Below are 20,878 nucleotides of genomic sequence, written 5' to 3'. Positions count from 1 at the left end.
GGTGAGTTTTCTTTTCTTCTAACGCAGATCTCTCCATGTCCAACTCTTTGATTCTTCTGGCAGTTTCCTCAAACTCTGCAGAGGAAGTTCTGGCATCTCCACCTCATTTCACTGGCAAGCTATTCAAGCGGTGTCATCAGGACTGGCACCGGGTATCCTTGCTCAGATGCTAGATCCTGAGTCATGGGAGAGGGCCCCTCTTATCAATCAGTGCTCTCCTACTTCACCTTATCCTCTAATCCCTTAGTCCAGCACCCTCAGCTTCTGCTCCTATCTATGTTATCCTGGTTCCTTTGAAACATGTTAGCTAGGTCCATTTCCTCCCACAGCAGGGACTGTACTTTCCCAAGGGTCCTCACTTTTCAAAGAAACATCAGTCTCTTTTGTAACTCTGCCAACCTGAGACAGAGACAGAAGGAAAGCCAGTAAACAGTGTCTTAATGAACAAGTTATCACCGTGAGTACCTGAAGCTGATCCCACCAATGACTCTGAGAGGCGCTGTAGAAGATACCTTGCAATTGTCACATTGAGAGTGAGGGAGCTGGGATATTTATCCACCAACCTCTACTCTGCATTGGTTGGGGCTTGCTCCTGCAGGTACTGACTTCCCCGCTTTTCTGGCCTGGCCTGATGCAGGCAAAGAAGACTTTATGCAGTGAGACACAGGAGCTTGAAGAGGAAGTCACCAGTGTGCATGGAAATTATCCCCTAAAGCCACATGTGACCTCCAGGAAAAAGGCACAGGGTAGGACACTGACAGTGTCTGCCACATGTTCAAGATTTCTTTTTATCTTATTTAGAGCACTTAGCCTTGTCTCATTCTCTGAGTAGTTTTCATTATTCTTTCATTCATCCAATAAATATTTATATTGAGTACCTCCTATTAGACCAAGAAGCTAGCTCAATATTTTGAACTGTCTGTTGGCTTCTTTAAAATATTTTAATAAGGCAGAATGGCTTTTTTATGTTCTTCTTAGTCATATGAATTTTTTTTCCAATCCGTATCTAGTAACAAAAGACCTTTAAATCTGGTTACTTTAAGTTCATATAATATTTTTATTCCCACTCAGTTTCATCTCTCTTCTACACTAATTATCAAACAATGAAAACTAGATCAATAAGTTTAGTCTCCAGGCAACAAAAGAAACACCAATCAATTTAGCCTCAGGCAGAGCCTTTTGTAAACCCAGTTCTTCAAAGCCACTGGACTTTTTAAAAAATTTTATAAATGTAACCAGTTTTTGAACATTTGTTTAATATTGTCCTGTACTGTGGGTAAGAGATCTTAGGAATATAAAGCACTTAATAAACAAGTTGAATCAATCGATGTTAAAAATTTATTTAGAACTAAATATTTTCATCTTCAAAAGAGTCTAAAAATGTGAATGTCATGAAAAACAAGTCAGGTTAAGGATTCCTTCCACATTAAAGGAGGCCAAGGAGATATGGAAGCTAAATGCAGAGCAGATCCTGGACTAGGAACAAATGCTGTAAAAGGCATTATCAGGACAATTGGAGAGATTTGAACAAGGACTAAAGATGAGAAAACAGTACGGTATTATGTCAAATTTCTTGATCTTAGAAAATACACTCTGAAGTGTTTGGGGAGGAGAGGGAGAGATAAAGAGAGAAAGAGAATGATAAAAACAAGTGGGACAAATACACTTAAATGGCAGAATTGGGCGATGGGTATCAAAGAGTTCTTTGTAATAGTTCTGTGAATATTTCTGTAAGTTTAAAATTGTCTCAAAATAAAAAACTAAAAACAACAGAAAACCAGCGTTATAGGGATGGTACCAGAGAAGAGTCCTTTGGTGGAAATCAGAACCCAGCTCTAAGTGAAACTTGTATTTCATCTACCTACACTTCTTATTGTGGATGAATATGTTACATTATCCTGGACACAATGTAGCATAATAAAACCAGTTTAGCTTTTTTAGGGTTAATGATGGATTGTAAGCTACAGAAGTGTGGGTTTAATTAGGGTAACCTAAAAGAGCCTGACACATATTAGAGGTACACTAAATCCTGATAGCCTTTCCTCCTTCACTTCATTTTGCAGCAATTCTTAAGCAGATGTTGGACACATAAATTTGATACTATTGGTTGTAATATCTGGCAAGTGATGGAGGAGAACTATGCATAATGCTTAGACCCAACTCAGAAGCATTTACATCAGTTTTTATGTTTATGAAAATGTCTCATGTATGAATCTGGATTGAGAAGAGAAAAAGCTTGAGAATGGCTTCCTCACAACATTGATAAGTTTTCAGTCATATTTCTTTCTTATGGAATAGTTTCTTATAAATTTCACATTTTAGGTGCAAAGGAAATGGAGTCGTTTCTAGTGATTCCAGATGGTTTTCTTTTATATTCTGTTATGATTTCCTTTATTTTATTTACATATTTGCTAAGCCTTTTCTGTAACGGGGTTAAAGGTGAAAAAAAGCAGAATCAATGTTTTCTACTGAGGTGAAAAATAGGTTGTCTGAATAAAGTGGCCATTGTTTTCTAAATAGAGGAGCAGGAGATATGACCTGACAACATGTTGTTTAAGACACAGTCTAGGAGAGGTGGTGAAACTTTAAAGTGTTGGGAGCTTGAGGACATTTTAAAGGCATATGGGAAGAATTTTTGAAATTAGGATTTGCTTATAGATTTGGATTCTATTTTATTTCATTTAACAAATATGTCCCAAACAGAATTCAGTTTCCTCCAGTGTATTCCCATCATTATTTCTCTATTTACAATATAGTAAAGGCAACCAGTGAGACATTTACTTTTCACTTGTGAAGAAACAATTTTATGTATTTGTCTAAAACTTTCTTAAGGTCTACATAAATATTTATTTAAATGGTATGAAGTTGTGTTTTAGCCCAGAATATTGTACCTCCAATCTGTGTCAATGATAAATTTGGGTCACATTCTGTAATAGGTTTCATACATTTAACAAATCATTTGGTGCAAATTAGAAATAACTCCAGATCTTTCAAGAGCAATATTTAAGAAAAGGAAAATGTAGCGCTCTTATTGGAAATGGCCAGTTCTTGGATTTGTTGGTGGCAAATGCAGAGGTGAGCTCCTGTTCAGCAGGTCTGAAGATAGATCCTGTTAGTGATCTCTAAGTAGCAGATCCTGTTAGTGATGTCTAAGTAGCAGATCCTGTTAGTGATGTCTAAGTAGCATGGGCACCAGTTTTAATATACTTCCCAAGAGATTTTGATTTTCAGTTGAGTTTGGGTAAAACAGTTGTATAGTGTAAATCTTCATAGTTTTCAAAATATTTTTGGGTGCTCTATTTATATATTATGTTAGACTTGATATCTAGGGGAAAATTTTTGACTTTAGTTCAACAAACATTAAATATCTACTCTTATGGGAAGTTTAATGTAAGATGTCATGATATTCAATATAATGGTGTTCACTGAAGGGAGAAAAAATCATAAATAAATTTAAATAGATTAAAATCATACAAAGTATGTTCTCTGACCACAGCTCAATGAAATTAGAAATGAATAACAGAAATAAATGTAGGAAACTCACAAATAATGTGTAAATTAAATAACACGCTACTAAACAACTGAGTCAAAACAGATATCACAATAAAAATTAGAACATAAGAGGCTGAGTCAAAAATTATCTGCACTCTGGCTATAGAATTTATTTAAATTAACTTTTAGAAAGGACAAATACATCATTTTTTGACGTGATCTCCTTGCTTTTCAATACACTTTGTCCATCTGTCACATGCTTTTGTATTCCCTCATTAAAAAATGTTTTAGGCTGAGCTGCAAGCCATGAAAGTGCTACTGTCTTCACTTCTTCATCAGAAGTGAATCTTCATCTTCGTAGGGCTGCTTTCAGGGGACAAAACAGGTGAAAGTCCAATGGAGCAAGATCAGGACTATAGGGAGGGTGCTTTAACACCTCAAAGCAAAATTTTTGCAGAGTGGACAGAAGTGTGAGGACGTGCATTGTCATGCAAAATCACAATGCCCTTGGATAGCAGTCCTCTGCATTTAATCTGAAGTTTAGGCTTCAGCTTTTCAGGAAGCATCTCACTGTAACGAGCACTGTTGATCATTGAACATTTTTCCTGATAATGTTCCAATACTGGCCCTTGAGAATCCCAGAAAACTGTAAGCATCAATTTTCCAGCTGATGGTTGACTTTTGAACTTTTTCTTGGTCGGCAATTGAGGATGTTTCCGTTCCAGACTCTGCTGTTTACTCTCAGGCTTGTAGTGATTAATCCATGTCTCATGACCAGTAATGATTCTCTTTAAGAATCTTTTACCTTCCTTAGTGTATTGGTCCAAATTTTTTTGCAGATATCCAAATGCTTCTGTTTATGCTCTTCTGTGAGTTGTTTCAGTACCCATCTCGCATAAACTTTTTGAAACCTAAGTCTGTCGTGGATTACTTCATTTTGAAGTGTTAAAGCATCCTCCCTATAGTCCTGATCTTGCTTCATCAGACTTTTACCTGTTTGATCCCCTGAAAGCAACCCTATAAGGACGAAGATTCACTTCTGATGAAGAAATGAAGACAGTGGTGCATTCATGGCTCCCAGCTCAGCCTAAAACATTTTTTAATGAGAGAATATAAAAGCTTGTTGACAGATGGACAAACTGTATGAAAAGCAAGGATATTATGCTGAAAAATGATGTATTGTCTTTTCTAAAAGTTAATTTAAATAAATTCTACAGCCAGAGTGTGGATAATTTTTGACTCACCCTTGTATTATGACATGAATGAAAGTGAAAATACAATATACTGAAGCTCATGGATATAGCTAAAACTGTAAGCAGAGAGAAAAGTATAAATGTAGATGTCTATATTATAAAAGAAGAAAAACAAATCAGTACCTTAACTTACAACCTTAAGAAACTAGAAAGGGTAAACTAAACCCAAAACAAGCAGAAATAAGAAAATAATAAAGATTAGAGCAGAAATAAAAGAAATGAAAAACCATAAAGTCAACAAAATCAACAAAACCAAAAGTTTTTTTCTTTGAAAAAATGAACAAACCTTTGGCTAGATTTACCAAGTTGAAAAGAGATAAGACTCGAATTAATAAGATCAATAGTAAAACAGAGAACATTCTGACCTTATGGAAATAAAAGTGATTAGAAGGAAATAATTGTGAGCCTATAAATTAGCTAACAGATAAAGCTGACAAATTCCTAGAACACAAACAACTGACTCAAGAGAAATAGAAAATCTGGGTAGATTTTTATTAAAGAGAGTGAATTAGTAATCAAAAACCTTCCCACAAAGAAGTGTTTAGGCCCAGAAGACTACACTACTGAATTCTACCAAATGTTTAAAGAAAATTAACAGCAAACTTCCACAAACTCTTCCAAAAACTAGATGAGGAGAGAAAACTTCCCAACTCATTCTATGAGGCCCGTATTATTCTCATACCCAAACCTGACAAAGAAATCCCAAGAAAAGAAAACAATAGACCAATATCTCTTTAGAATATAGACACAAAAATCGTCATCAAAATACTACCAAACCAAATTTAACAATGTATAAGAAATAATGTATACACCATGCCCAAGTGAAATTGATCCCAGGAATGGAGGGTTCAACATATGAAAATCAATGTAGTATACTATATTAACAGAAAAAAAAAGAGCAGAAAGCACATGATTACCTTAATAAATGAAGAAGAAACATTCCACAAAATTCAATAATTATTCATGGCAAAAAGTCAGCAAACTAAGTATAGAAAGAAATTTTCTTAACATGATAAAGGACATGAACAAAAAGCCACAGCTAACATCATACTTCAAGGTGAAAGACTGAAAGCCTTCCCCCTAAGATCACAAACAAGATAAGGATGCCTGCTCTCCTGACTTCTATCCAACATTGTACTGATGTTCTAGCCAGGGCAATTATTCAAGAAAAAGAAACAAAGTCATCCAGATTGGAAGGGAAGAAATGAAATTATTTCTATTCACAAATGACATTATCTTGCATATAGAAAATGTAATAAATCCACAAGAAAATTTTTAAAACTAATAAATTTAGTAAGATTGTAGAATAAAAGATCAGCATACAAAAATCAAATGTATTTCTCTACAGCAACAACGAGCAACCTAGAAATAAAATTAAGAAGACATTTTCACTTACAATAACATCAAATTGAATAAAATATATAAAACAAATTTAACAAGAGAAGAGCAAGACTCGTATACTGAAAACTACAAAACAGTGTTGTAAGCAATTGAAGAAGACCTAAATAAATAGAAAAACATCTCACATACATGGATTGGAATACTTAGCACTATTAAGATGGCAATGCTCCCCAGGATGATATACAGATTACTGTAATCCCCATCAAATCCCATCTGTCTTTTGTTTGGTAGAAACTGACAGTTTGTAAAATTCATATGGAAATTCACAAAACCAAGAATAGTCAAAACAATCTTCAGAAAGATGAACAAAGTCTTGAAAATTCCCAATTTCAGAACTAATACAAAGCTACAGTAATCAAGACAGTGTGATATTTGCATAAGAACAGACACATACATCAATAAAATAGAATTTTGAGGCCATAAGTAAACTCTTACATTTATGGTCATTGATTTTTGACAAGAATGTCAAGACAATTCAGTGGGGAAAGGGTAGTTTTGTAAACAAGTGGTACCAGGACAATTGAATATCCACAGGCAAAAGAATGAAGCTGGACCCTACCTTATATCATATACAAAATTAACTGAAAATGGATCATACTTAAAAATAAGATACAAAAGTATAAAACTTTTAAAAGAAAACATGAGTAAGTTTTCATGCCTTTTATTAGGCAATTGTTTCTTACATGTGACGCCCAAAGCAAGAACAATGAAAGAAAGAGTTGGTAAACTGGACTTCTTCACGATTAAAAAAACTTGTGCTTCAAAGAATATTGTCAAGAAAATTTTCAAAAAGTCACAAAATGTGAATGGATACAGAAGATGTGGCATATATATACAATGGAATATTACTCAGCTATAAAAAGGGATGAGATGGAGCTATATGTAATGAGGTGGATAGAACTACAATCTGTCATACAGAGTGAAGTAAGTCAGAAAGAGAAGGACAAATATTGTATGCTAACTCACATATACGGAATCTAAAAATGGTACGGATGAACTCAGTGACAAGAACAAGGATGCAGATACAGAGAATGGACTGGAGAACTCGAGGTATGGGAGGGGGCGGGGGGTGAAGGGGAAACTGAGACGAAGCGAGAGAGTAGCACAGACATATATATACTACCAACTGTAAAATAGTCAGTGGGAAGTTGTTGTATAACAAAGGGAGCCCAACTCGAGGATGGAAGATGCCTTAGAGGATTGGGGCAGGGAGGGTGGGGGGGACTCGAGGTGGGGGGAGTCAAGGAAGGGAGGGAATACGGGGATATGTGTATAAAAACAGATGATTGAACCTGGTGTTCCCCCCCCCAAAAAAAAAAAAAGATGTGAAGTTAAGTGAAAACCTGGTATGTGCATCAGGACTGCAGCTGTGAAGTAAACGTAGACAGGTGGAGGGCCACGTGGTAAGGTGGAGTTGTTGAAATTACAGGATTTATTTTTGCTATTGTTTTTCTTAATTAAAATTTCCTTTAGCTTTGTAAAAAAAAAAAAAAGTCACAAAATGTGATAAATATTTTCAAATTGTATATCTGATAGGGCACTTTTATCCAGAATACATAAAGAACCCTTACAACTTAACAATTAAAAAAAAAACCAATTAAAAAATAGGCAAAGAATCTAAATAGACATTTCCCTAAGAAGATGTACAAATGGCCAATAAACACATGAAAAGATGGTCAACATTATTCTTCAGGGAAATGAATATCAAAATCTTATGAGATACCACTTCATGCCCACTATGATGGCTATAATTAAAAGAAAACAAACAGAATAAAGTAGAAAGCAACAAGTTTTGATGAGGATGTGGAGAAGTTGTGACCCTCAAGCATTGCTGGTGGGATTATAAAATGATGCAGCTGCTTTGTTAAAATGTTGAATAGTTTCTCAGAATTTTAAACATTGAGTTACCATACATCTTTGCAATTCCAATCCCAGTTATATTTCTGAGAGAACTGAAAACATATGTTCACACAAAATTTGTACATGAATGTTCACATCAGCATTATTGATAATAGACAAAAAGTGGAGACAATTCAAATGCCCATCAACTGATGAATGGATAACAAAATGTGGTACATCCATGTGACGGATTATTTGGCCATAAGTGGAATGAAGTATTGCTACATTCTATAACATGGGTGATCCTGAAAATATTATGCTAAAGAAGCCAGACACAGAAGACCACATATGATATGATTTCATTCATATGGAATGTCCCAAATAGGCAAAATCACAGAGCAGGAAAGTGGTTACCAAGGCCTTGAGTGAAGGGGGAGTGAGGAATAACTAGTAATGGGTAGGGTTACTTTTTGGGAGGGGTGACAAATATGTCCTGGAATTAGATAGTGGTGATGGTTTTACAATTTTCTGAGTATACAAAAAACCACAGAATTTTACACTTTAAAAGGGTGAATTTTATATCAATTTTTAAAAAGGTACCAAGATTTTGTTTTGTTTCCTAAGTACCTTGCCCAGATGTATACCTTCTGGGAAAATCACTTAACTTCTGCCCGGAAAACAGAGTTAGAATAATGGGATAAACATTACAAGAAGGAATATTTCATGTCAGTGCCATTTGATCATTCAAAAAAATAAAAAGCTTAGTGATGGATACTCTCTTGCTAGACACTAGGGATGCAGTTTGAGCAAGACAGGAATGCATCCTGCTTTTAAGTGGTATACAGTCTAGTCAGTGAATTTCCTGCAGTTGGAGTTGCCAATAATAAAATGGCCTCCCTCCAAAAGTGTTAAGATGTCTTTTCATCACTGATGACCACCTTTGGAGATTTTATAGATGGAATTCAAGTCCTGGTTAAATGTTCAAGGCCTTTAAGGCTCCATTAGACCTGAAATACTGATCCTTTGACAAGCTTCATTAATGTGCCAGTGATTGCTAGCTTGGTTTATAGTAGACAGAAAATTAAAAAGTGCTTCAGGATTTTGATCTTATATTTAAAAAATACTTATTGCAGAATGGAGACATGAAGAAGAGAATGCATTTGGTGTCTACTGCAATTATAACTACCTACTTTTCCCTTACTTATATGTTGTTTGTTCCCAGTCTGCTTAATCTATGTGGAGGTTTTATTGTTTTTTTCTCCCTGAGTGATTTGCCTGCTCTTTAAAATTTATTGCAGTGGTCATCATATGAAAAGGAGAGTGGTCAGGCTTCAAGGATCTCTTCTAAAAAAATGGCATCCCCCCCCCCCCAAGATTGCCTCCATGTCCTGGCTATTGTAAATAGTGCTGCAATGAAAATTGGGAAGCATGTATCTTTTCACATTATGGTTTTCTCCAGGTATATGCCCAGGAGTGGACATGGAAGCAACCTAAATGTCCATCAACAGAGGAACAAATAAAAAAGATGTGGTACATATATACAGTGGACTATTATTCAGCCATACAAAGAACAAAATAATGCCATTTGCAGCAACATGGATGGACCCAGAGATTGTCATGCTGAGTGTAGTAAGTCAGACCCAGAAAGACAAATATCATATGATATCCCTTATATGTGGAATCTAAAAAAAAAGGATACAAAGGAACTTCTTTACAAAACAGAAGTAGAGTCATGGATGTAGAAAACAAACTTATGGTTACTGGGGGATAAGGTAGGGGGATGGGATAAACTAGGAGATTGGGACTGACATATACACACTACTATATATAAAATACGTAATTAATAAGAACCTGCTGTATGGCACAGGGAACTCTACTCAATCCTCCGTAAGGGCCTATATGGGGGAAAAAAAGAGAGTGGATATAGGTATATGTATAAGTGATTCACTTTGCTGTACACCTGAAACTAACACAACATTATAAGTCAGCTATAATCCAATAAAAATTTTTTTGAAAGGGGTCCCCAGAATGTTACTTCCGAACAAGTTTGGAGTCAGACCAACTCGACTTTAAATCATGGCTCCTCCTCTAGCAGCTTGATAGTGATGGAGTACTTGAGCTGAGGATTTCCCTGTGTCACCTTCACTTACTCATTCAAAAATTTATCAACTAAACTGAAACTCTGCTCTCTGAAATACACTATTCTAGGTAATAAGTAATAAAGTAAGTAATATTGATACATAAGTAATAAAAGTCATATTTTTATACTTATAGCATCCTGTGCATATGTAAATCATAGCATTTATAATGTTTAATTTGTCATTCATTATTTCAATAAATATTTATTCATTGTTTACTAAAAAAATAAATCATGACCCCTCCTTTTAATGAATGTGTGATCTTCCTCAAGTTATTTTATTTCTTGGAGCCTCAGTGTCTTCATCTGTAAAAACATTTAAGTTGCAGGTCTGTTAAAAGCTTTAAAAGTTATTTATAATCTTGGCACACAAGAATGGCAACTATTATCATCAAGATTTTTTTGATTAGCACAAAACTGAATTAAGAGCTAAGGATGGTCTCTTTTCCCTTTTACAAGGTTTTTATTCAAAATATGCCTCTAATTTTGAATTAAAGACCAGCCAAATTATTTTTCCTGGAATAGAGAAGCCGTGTAGGATATTAGGAAGGATGTTGAATCTGAATTTAGAGATTTAAGTTCCATCCTTAACTCTTATGTAAGTAATCTTGTGGTCTTAAATAAACATTTTATGTTTTTGAACATCAGCTCTCTCATCTCCTTAATGTGGGGGTTACCCTAGGTCAACGTTTTGCAAAACAGTTTTCCTTGATTAAGTCAATTGTTGGGAACTCTGAGCTGAACAAAATCAACTTTAAAAAGGTAACACTTATTAGAACCTTTTTTGCACCAATATGTATTGTGATTCTCAAGTAGGGAATATAATATGCAATGTTTCTTAGATTTATTGGAGCTCTGCACTACTTTATACAGAGCATCTCACAAAACCAGTGTGGCACAGAACACACTGAGAAATCCTGCCCTTCCTGATATCTAAGGAAGCTCATTCCAGCTCTAATGTTCTGAGGTGAGCTGCCTCCTGCAACTAAGAGTTGTTTAAATTCAAGGGAATATTAACCTCTTTGAGTTTTGGTTTTATGTCTACAAAATGAGGACAATTGCTATCTGTTTACTTCACAATTTGGTGGGAGGACTAAATAAATAATGCATTTGAAAGTGCTTTATAAACTATAAAACACTTTACAAATACAAGGAACTTTCTCTTATTCATATTAATATAGGTTTTTTTAAAACAAAAAGAAAGTTATAGTCAAGAGACTATAAGCAACAGATGTATGTACATGTTTATACTGAATTCAAGATGAGTATGCCCCACACCAAGGAAATTTTCTGCTTATTGTTTGGACTTGAGTTTAATTAATATGATGCATTATGTAAGTATTTGTGATTTGCCACGCCCTCAGAATGCCTGCAGATATAATTACCGAATAATTAAACTGTGAAGGCCTATTGGGCTCTGTGATTGCTGAGGGACAGAGAGCACACACACAGATTGTGTTTTCCATGTGCTGTGCTAATAGAATGGGTTCAATGCCTTTGGACATGAGAAATAGAATGTTTATGGGAGGTTGTGGGATAAAGATATGATAAAGATACATGACAGAATGGAAAGAATGTGTTTGGAGCCAGAAGATCTGAGTGTGTTTCCGATTATTCCATTCGCTCACTGAGTGATTCTGGGCAAATCATAAGCCTCTGAGAATCAGACCTTTCCTCTATGAAGTTTCTTCAAATAATGTTTTTTTTTAGGGGTAAAATATGATATGACTGCTGTGAAGAAAGAATGAGAAAATCCCTTGTACTGATAATTTGCTATAAAAATACTAGGTTTGAGACTTTGATAGATATTTGAAGTATATGCTGAATTTATGAAGAAGAAACCATCAGAAAATTCTGATTCCTTAAATATCTACCAGCTTATTTGACCCCTTTTTGCATGAAAAAGCACATGGGAATACAATACACAAAAAGCACACAAAATAGATAATATACTATATACAAGAAAATAACTATTATCACGTGGAACTCAGTACCATTTAGTCTATGGTGGACCTTATCTAAATCAATGTTTTTATATTCTTGATCTTATAGTATGGGACATCCTTTAAGAATGATTTCACTATAATATAGATATAAAAAGAGCATTTAAAACAAAAAACTAAAATTTCTAACAATGCATCTCTTCCTTCTTTACTTTTAAGACTTTCCCTGTAACCATAGGCAAAATACATGCTAACTTATGAGGTATAAAGTTGTTTCATTCACACTTACAATATGCTATATTTCTGGAAAAGATATTGTCAGGAGCAGTTTAATCTCATATTTGTCTCCATAGAAATAGGATTGGGCTTAGGTGATTTTTCTGAAAAGGAAGTGATAACTGGCTTTTTATAGACTGAACCGCAAGCTCCTTGTTTCCCTGTAAATAATATTTCTTTATGCTACATAGTAATCAATGGATATTCCTTTAGAAAGTTTGATGAAGGAAGCATTACAATAACCAGTTATATAAAATTACATTTAATGATTCAGCTTCATAGTAAACCACATAAGATCCTTAATTTTGAACAACTGTCTAGTGCAACAACCATAAAGACAAAGAACTGCCTTTATAAGTTTGGAGTAGTGGATTGAATACTGTCTATTTTGCTCTTTTTGTTATACTGAATTTCAAGATCAGGTTTTCTGCTATTGAAGGAGTTGGAATCAATTTTCTTTGCAAGAATGAGCAACATACCTATGGAAAAGCCATTGTGTTAGAGTGGAAGCAGGCATGGTCAGGTGGTTTGTTAAAAGCTGGTGTGAGCGAATGAACGGACAAGAACCCAGGAAACAAAACAGATAAGCAAGGCCTTAAAGGAAGCAAGAGCTTCAATGGCAACTTGAGAAAATAAATACAACTCAGATATAATGAACAATGCTGCCTATACATCTGGATCCCTAGGCAGTGTTCCTTGTGCAATTACAGCACCACTCAAGTTATACGACCACCTGGGGAAAAACCTGAAGATAACCGTTTCTTGTCACCTGGGCGTCTCAGCAGAGCTGCTCACAACATGGCAGCTTACCTCCCCCGAGTGAGGCATCCAAGTGAAAGCAAGTGAAAGGCAGCTCCCAAGGCAGAAGCCGTGGTCTTTTTATAACTTAATCTCAAAAGTGACATCTTATGGCTTCTACCACATTCTATTTGTTAGCAAGTCACTAAATCCAGCCCACATTCAAGGGGAGGGAATTACACCAGTCACGATAGCAGAAGGCAGACATCATTGGAAATCATCTCTGCGGTTGCCTACTTTACACACTCATAAAAAGACCGATTTTTCTGTAGCCATGGAAACAAACAGCCACTCTACCAATTTTAAACCCATTTAGCAGATGAACTACAACTTGCCTCATTAAACATGCATTTGCAAACCCAGCCAATGAGTATTGTTAACATCTCACTTTTGTGAGTCAGTCAATCTGGAATAAATTCACTCAGATTAGCACATCTCCGAATGTGCTGACATCAGCAAAAGTCTCACCTAAGTAACCATGATTAAACAGACGATGACCATGAAAACCCACCAATCTTTGAACTTCATGGATTTCCGCAAACCCTCTGTGGGATCAGTCTGCTCTGCTTGCAGAGACTGCCCCTGATCCACATAGCTCTTCCCTACTATGTCAGCAATAAATTCAGTTTTATGTTTTTATTTGTTTGTTTGAAGTATTCAGTGATGGTCTGTCACCCTCTGACAATCCAATACATCATGTTTTAAGCCACAAAGTTTGGGTAAGTTGTTAGGCAGCAAAAGCTAATTCCTACACTGGCAAATAACAGGTCCATCACAAGTCATTCTGTTTTTCATCCTCAAAAGAGTAGGATCCTGCCTCCTTTGACGTGGAAGTTGGAGAGTACAGATTGTCAGTCACTAATGGAAATGATGGCTTGTAAAAGCAGTTAAGTGTCAGAGTTATTATTGTCAGGAATTCAGGTTAATTTGTGATTTAATACTCTTTATTTTGTCACTCCTATTATAGTCCAGAATTATAGATGCCTTCAGTGTTTCTGGAGGAGTCTATTTGGCTTTTAAATGCATCCAGGGGCTTGATCTTTTCTCTTAAAATACTGAAAATGCTAGTGTTGATCTTGTGAAGGCACATACTCTCACACAACTGCAGAGTGATTTCTGAGAAGTCGGTATCTGGAAGGCATGTTTTAAAGGCTCTGATTTATTTTTATGGTGAGAGAAAGAGGAATTATTAAGAAATTCTTGGAAGTGGGCTGTGAGCAGGATTTCTCCTCCAACATTTATAGACTTTCATGTGACGCTTCCTTAATGCAACACTAGTCAAAACATGGTCCATGGTATCTTGTGCTGATTTTCCTGAAGAACAGCATATTTTAAGAATTCTGAGGTTTGTCACATGCTGGTCAACAACCAGATGATCAGCAAACCCTACAAAGGAGGAATATGGCAAGGAGTAGTCTAAGAAATAAAACTGGTATTCCCAAAACCAATTCTATTCAATATTCATTTAGCATTTCAGTGTATAAAAAGAACCAGGTTTAGGGGTTGGAATTGGAGATAAAACCAAGAAGGTCGAACATTAAAGCCATGATAAAGGACCCTAAGTATATTTTTAAAGAGCACAGGGAGCTTTTGAAATGGTTTAAATACAGCAACGGCATAATTAGATCTGTGTTTCAGGAATGTCAATCTGGTATATGTGCAGAATATGTAGGGTATGTAGTATGGGGCAGGTAATGGAGGCAAGTAAACCAGCTGGGAACTGTCACGGTACTCCAGGTGGTGAGTTCATATTTGCTGTTCTACCACAAAAGTATGTAATCTTAGAAGCCTCCTAACACTTGCACCTCGGTATCTCCATCAGCAATATTGGGTGCAATTACTCCATATGATCCCTAAGCTCCTTTATAGAACCTAAAAAAATCAAAGCAAAATTCTTTAATTCTCTGGGGTTCTAGGAAGCAAAATTAAAGCAATGTAAGAATTCGGGTCATTGAAAGAGCAAAAACAGCCTTGATCAGTGTTGGTCAAGGATAAGCTTCCTTTGTTTACTTCAACCCTCTCCCAGTGCAGAAATATCTCCTACATAATAGTTGGCAGATGGCTCCCAGGCTGTCTCTGCTTCAATACCTCCAGTGATAGAGAACTCACTTCTCTGAAGGATACCACTTAATCCACTGCTAGGCAGCTCTAATCGTGTTTTCATTTGTTTTTATGTTGAGGTGAAATTTGCTCATTGTTATTGTCTGGAATTATGCTAAATAAGTCCACTTTTTTTTTCTTTTGTGTGCCCATTAATCTTGAGCCTAGCCCCTCTCAGTTACACATTCTAAAGAATTCTCAACTGTTTTCTGAGGATGTGGTTTTGGGACCCTTCACCATCTTGAATATCCAGAGTGACGTGAGTGTAGTTTCCACGATCGTCAGAATGCTGCTGTGACGGTCCCTGGCTCCTCCTCCTCCACCTTGCATTGCTGTTGGAGCAAGAGCACAGCTCAAACACTCCCTCTCCAATCAAAACCTGTGGGCCTCCAGTGTGCGGACGCCAGGGATGAGGCTTATGCGATGACCCAGGGGCCCCCTGCGGATTGTTAGCAAGTGGGCTGGGAGTGAAGGTCCCTCTTTTCCAGTGGAAGGGGCTGCACCTGAACCCAACTTGCCAAGGACATGTTGGTCTCCGGATTGGTGGTTTCTTTCCCACAGCAGGAGGGCTGAGAATTCCCATGGGCCCTGGGCAGGTACCATTTCTCAGTGCTTCTGTAATCAGCACACACTTAAATTCAATCAGCTCAGCACCTATGTCCAAAAGCATTTGCTCTCTGCGCTAAGTCCACTTTCAAGATTATACAATAAGGAGGACAGGGGTCTCCAAACGTCCCTGGGTTACATGTTTCCCCAGTAAATCTTGTACCTTTATGCCTCGTCTGAGGGTATGGAATTCACGCTCATCCACTTCACCATAGAGTTACCGTCCACACACACAGTTCCCCTCCTAATTTCTTCTTTTTGCTGAGAGATTAGGTCCCAGTTTTAGCATTGGGTATAATTTCTCTTCTCTAAACCATGTGGATTGAATTTTTCACTTAATGTGTTTTCTTTTTATAAATTAGTTAATTGGCTGAGTTGGGTTTTCGTTGCTGTGCAGGGCTTTCTCTAGTTGCAGCAAGCGGGGGCTACTCTTCGTTGCGGTGCGTGGGTTTCTCATTGCGGTGGCTTCTCTTGTGGCAGAACATAGGCTCTAGGCACGTGAGCTTCTGTAGTTGCCATACATGGGCTCAATAGTTGTGGCTCGTGGGCTCTAGAGTGCAGGCTCAGTAGTTGCGGCACACGGGCTTAGTTGCTCTGTAGCATGTGGTATCTTTCTGGACCAGGGCTTGAAGCCATGTCCCCTGTATTGGCAGGTGGATTCTTAACCACTGTGCCACCAGGGAAGTCCTGACTTAATGGGTTTTCTGAAAGCAAAAGATTTAATCCCAAACACCTGTCTCTTACTCAGAGGCAATCTGTGCCCTTAACCCAAAGGACACCGTGGTACCCCACAAATATGTGAACCAGCTAGAGATAAGGTCTGGGAGAAGGAGGCTTGGGGCCCCCAGAACATCCCTCTGTGGGCAGCTCCTCCATGCTTCCAGCCTCAGGAGAGCAGCCACGCAGGGACTGGGACCTGGAGCTTGCCTGGACAGGTCTCTAATCGCTGAATGCAGGGGCTCCAGTAGTTTCTTTGTGAAGGTGAGGCTTTTAGTTCCCGAAATTCTGAACTGTTATTACTCAACCTGGCCATTTAATCATCTTTCTGTCTAGCACAACATGATTGATCCTCTAATCCCCAGTAAGTAAGAAGGGTTAATGTCTGCTATGGTCAGGAGATTCCAGGTAGCAGCTGGCAGCCTCTCTACGGGAGTAGAGCTAGGGAGCCCCACGGAGGTGGGGGGAGGGGTGCAGGTATCATCCAAAGAACAGAAAGTCTAAGGAACAGTTCACACCTGTTCTTTTAAGAAACCTCCATGTTACCTCCATTGGGTAAAAGGCAGAGCCATTTCTCAGGTCAGAAAGGCCCATTCACCTTGGTAAAGCAGATAAGATGTCCTGTGAATGGCATGCATTTGTAGCATGCTGCACATGATGTTACTTCATGGTGAAGATTCCAGCCTGCTAAGAGGAGTGGCTAGTGTTTATTGGGCATTTTCCTATGTGCCAGGCACAGTTCTAACTGCTTTACAAATTTTAACCCTTTTAATCTACAGAAATACAATATGGCAAAGACATTCATTTTAACTCTGTTTTATAAGTGGAGAAACTGAGACACAGAGTTAGACGTCTGCTCTGGGTCAGACAGTGACTAGGCGGGGCAGAGCCAAGAATGGGACCCGAACAATCTGGCTCCAAAGCCCAGGCCTGACCGCTGCACCACCCTGCCTATCCAAGTATTGCTGCCTCTTCAGTTTGGCTCCAACTTACCTTTCCAAGTCCCTCTCTTTACTTCCGAGAAGTAAAACTGGAGCATTCAAATGCTCTTTCCATAACAACATCCATTTTTCCCACCTCTGTGTCCTCTCATGATCTTCTTTCTGCCCAAAACGCCTCTCTCCAGACCCCTTATCTGCCTGAAAACCTCACACCCATTTTGGGGCGAATCCATCTCAAAGATACCATCAAAGCAAAAGAAATCAACACTTGCTAAGTTTCTACTATCTTTGGAATACTATACTAAAGAAATTCACATAAAGTATTTTGTTTAATTCTCAGCCCAACTCTTTGGGGTAGGGTAGACAAGAAAAGGCTCTGAGATAAGTTTTCTGCTCAGCTAGGAACGGGCAGAGCTACACAGACCCTTGTGCACAGTGAGGCCAAGGACACTAAGTGTGTCCTCTCTTTTCCTTGTTCCTCCTACAGAGAACTCTGTCCATTCCAGGATGCTTTACCATCCCTTATATACAGCTAGTTGTGTAATGCCCCTATCATAAGACTTATGATAGCAGAAGTTGTGTCTGTGCTCCTTTTCCTCCCTGAGGTGTCCAGTCTAGTCCTTTGAACCTAAGTCAATTAATAAATATTTGTGTAATTGAGAGAAACTGAATTGAGGATCAGGGAGGCCGCCTTGGTGGGGGAAGACAGGCTCACGCTTGCCAACTCCAACACTTCTTGCAAGTTCTGAAATAATGAGCTGTCAGTTTCCTTGACTTGCTAAGCCTTTTGGGAAGGAAGACGTGAACTGAAACAAGCAAGTACGTGCCTCAATCCATCAGAAGAGGAAACTCCTGTTTTCAGACATGACAAGTTCCGCAAATATGTGGTGTTAACTCCAATAGCGTGCATTTAGCACAACTTGTGACTGCACGAACGTGTGGGAACCAGCTCGGGAACAAAGAGACGTCCTCACCCAAAGGTGCCAGGGTACATCAGAACATCACAAAAGCAATTTCACTTGAATATTACATGGTTCCTGCAAAGGAAAATAATTTGTTTGGTAACTTTCTTTTATCATATGACATGTTTTTACTTAAATATGTCTAATGAACTTGCGTTTGTTGTGTGCCAGCTGTGTAACTAATTAGATAAGGAACCCAAGGCACTTTCCTGTTTCACCATCACTGGATTCTAAGTTCCAGAATATAGAAAAAAAAAAAGAAAGAAAAAATTTAAAATATGTTACTCTTCAATTCCTGCTGCCTTTTCCTCTCTCATCCTGAAGCAGAGGCTGAGAGCCAGAAAGATTATCTAGCCGTTCAGGGGCTGCAAAAAAGTTTCAAGATGCCAAGACTCTATCTTGTTCTGATTCCAAAGAGCTGAAAAACATGAGTGGCTTTAAAGTACAAAATCCTGATGGAAGAATCACCCATAAAATAATGGAAGACAACAAAAAGGGAGCCTAGCTTACATTTTATCCTACACATCAGAACACAGGGTACTCAAGGGAGCATGGTGTGGTGAAACTGGATTTGAAATTGATCAAAAAGGCTGTATATGTGAGTGATACATTTCAAGGGGAAAACAAAACAAAACAAAAACAGATGCAGGGAGACCAGAAGAAAACGATGACACTTACTTTCTAAAAGATGATAAGGACACCCCAGGTCAGTGTTAGAAAGAATGATGAGGCAATAACAAATTGGGGAAGTATTTGGGAGGTAGTGGGGAAGTATTTGGGAGGTAGTGGGAATGTGCTGGTAATTGATTAACTGAGGATTGGTGAGGGATGAAGGATGCCTCCCTTTCTGCAGGCTCGAGTGACTGGATGAGTAGTGTTATTACCACCTGAAGTGTAGAACATAGGAGTAGCAGAAGGGGTGAGGAGAAGACAATGTGGAAGTTGTAGCCGCTTAAAACTGCTTGCTCCAGTAGGAAGCAATGCCGTCTGATAGTAATGAGAAGAGTGGAGTGTGTTAGGGCCTTGAGGATGGTCAAGGTTTACAAAAGCAACTGAATGTAGAGAAGATGCTGACCAAAGGCAGCACCAAGAATGAAGGGCAGAACTGAGGACTCAGCAGAGCCTGGAGAACACAGGTTGTCCAAGTAGTGTGGTTTTCTCCAGCTGTGTCAACTGCCCAGCTGTTGGAGGAGGGAGAGCAGAGGTGGCAACAATAGACCAGAAATAAAATTCAAAAAGGAGACATTCTGGAAGGCACAATGATGACTTGGTTTAGTGTAGTCTGATTACCGAAGTCTCGACTGAAATAGTCAGGTAGTCTCTACCCAGGCCAGATACTTAACCCACATATTTTGTGTTTTAAATTAATCACTGTATAAACTAATGCACTTAGAGAAAGATCTGAGGGAGCTAAGTCTGGAGAAAGGGAGACTAGCCCAGGAGGCGGTCTGTGTGAAAGATAAGGTTCTGGTCTGGGGGAATATTAGTTGAGCTATAACTTTGGGCCCAGAAAGTCAACAGAAAGATGGATTGTTTTTGTTTCAGTTTTTTTGTTTGTTTATTTGATTGTCTGCATTAACGCATGACTGAATCCTTAAAAGAGAAGCAAATAAAGATGTATTTTTGTGTGTGTGACAGTTAAGTTTTATTGGGGTCAAAATGAGGACTATAGCCTGGGAGACAGCATTTCAGACAGCTGGGACTGCTCCAGAGAGGTAGGGGAGAAGGTCAGTATTATCTATCATTTCAGTGAAGGCAGTAGATGCAATCAAGCACTCATTTTGCCAGAGGCTCGCTGCTAGTCATGAGGAGCAGATGTCACCGTTCATGGGTTTAGTGCTTTTCTAGATATGAGAAGATGCAAGAATTTGGGCTGATAAAACCTCCTGAGAACAGCCATCTGAAGGCCTGTTCTGCCAGTTTTTCCCCTGAGTGCCTCATTCCTGATCTTCACCTTGAACCCCTTCCATGGTATGTTGAAGGTCAGCAGCATGCAGATGTATTTTTAATTTTAATTTTAATTTTTAAGAGACAGTATGATTTGGCGGGTAAAAACACATGCTCTGGTAAATCAACTCCCTGGATTCAGATCCCAGCTCTACCATGTAAGAGCTGTGTGATCTTCGACAAGTTAGCTCACCCTCATCTGTAAAGTGAAAAGGATGATTTTACTTAATTATATGTTAATTAACTTATAATTTTAATTAATTAAATAATTGATTTTACTTAATTAAATATGTTAATACATTTAAAGAGCTTGGGAAAACTGTACATATTAAGAACTCAGTAAATATTGGTGTTATTCTTGTATATATTTAAAACAAGTGTCTTCTCAAAGAGTTATTCTGTTCCTGATATTAAAATTAAAGTGGCTACAGGACCTATGTACAGTGCACTCCCCCAGATCTGTGTG

Source organism: Hippopotamus amphibius, chromosome 12, assembly GCF_030028045.1.
Source record: "Hippopotamus amphibius kiboko isolate mHipAmp2 chromosome 12, mHipAmp2.hap2, whole genome shotgun sequence".
Taxonomy (NCBI): domain Eukaryota; kingdom Metazoa; phylum Chordata; class Mammalia; order Artiodactyla; family Hippopotamidae; genus Hippopotamus; species Hippopotamus amphibius.
Note: the sequence above shows the minus strand (reverse complement) of the source record.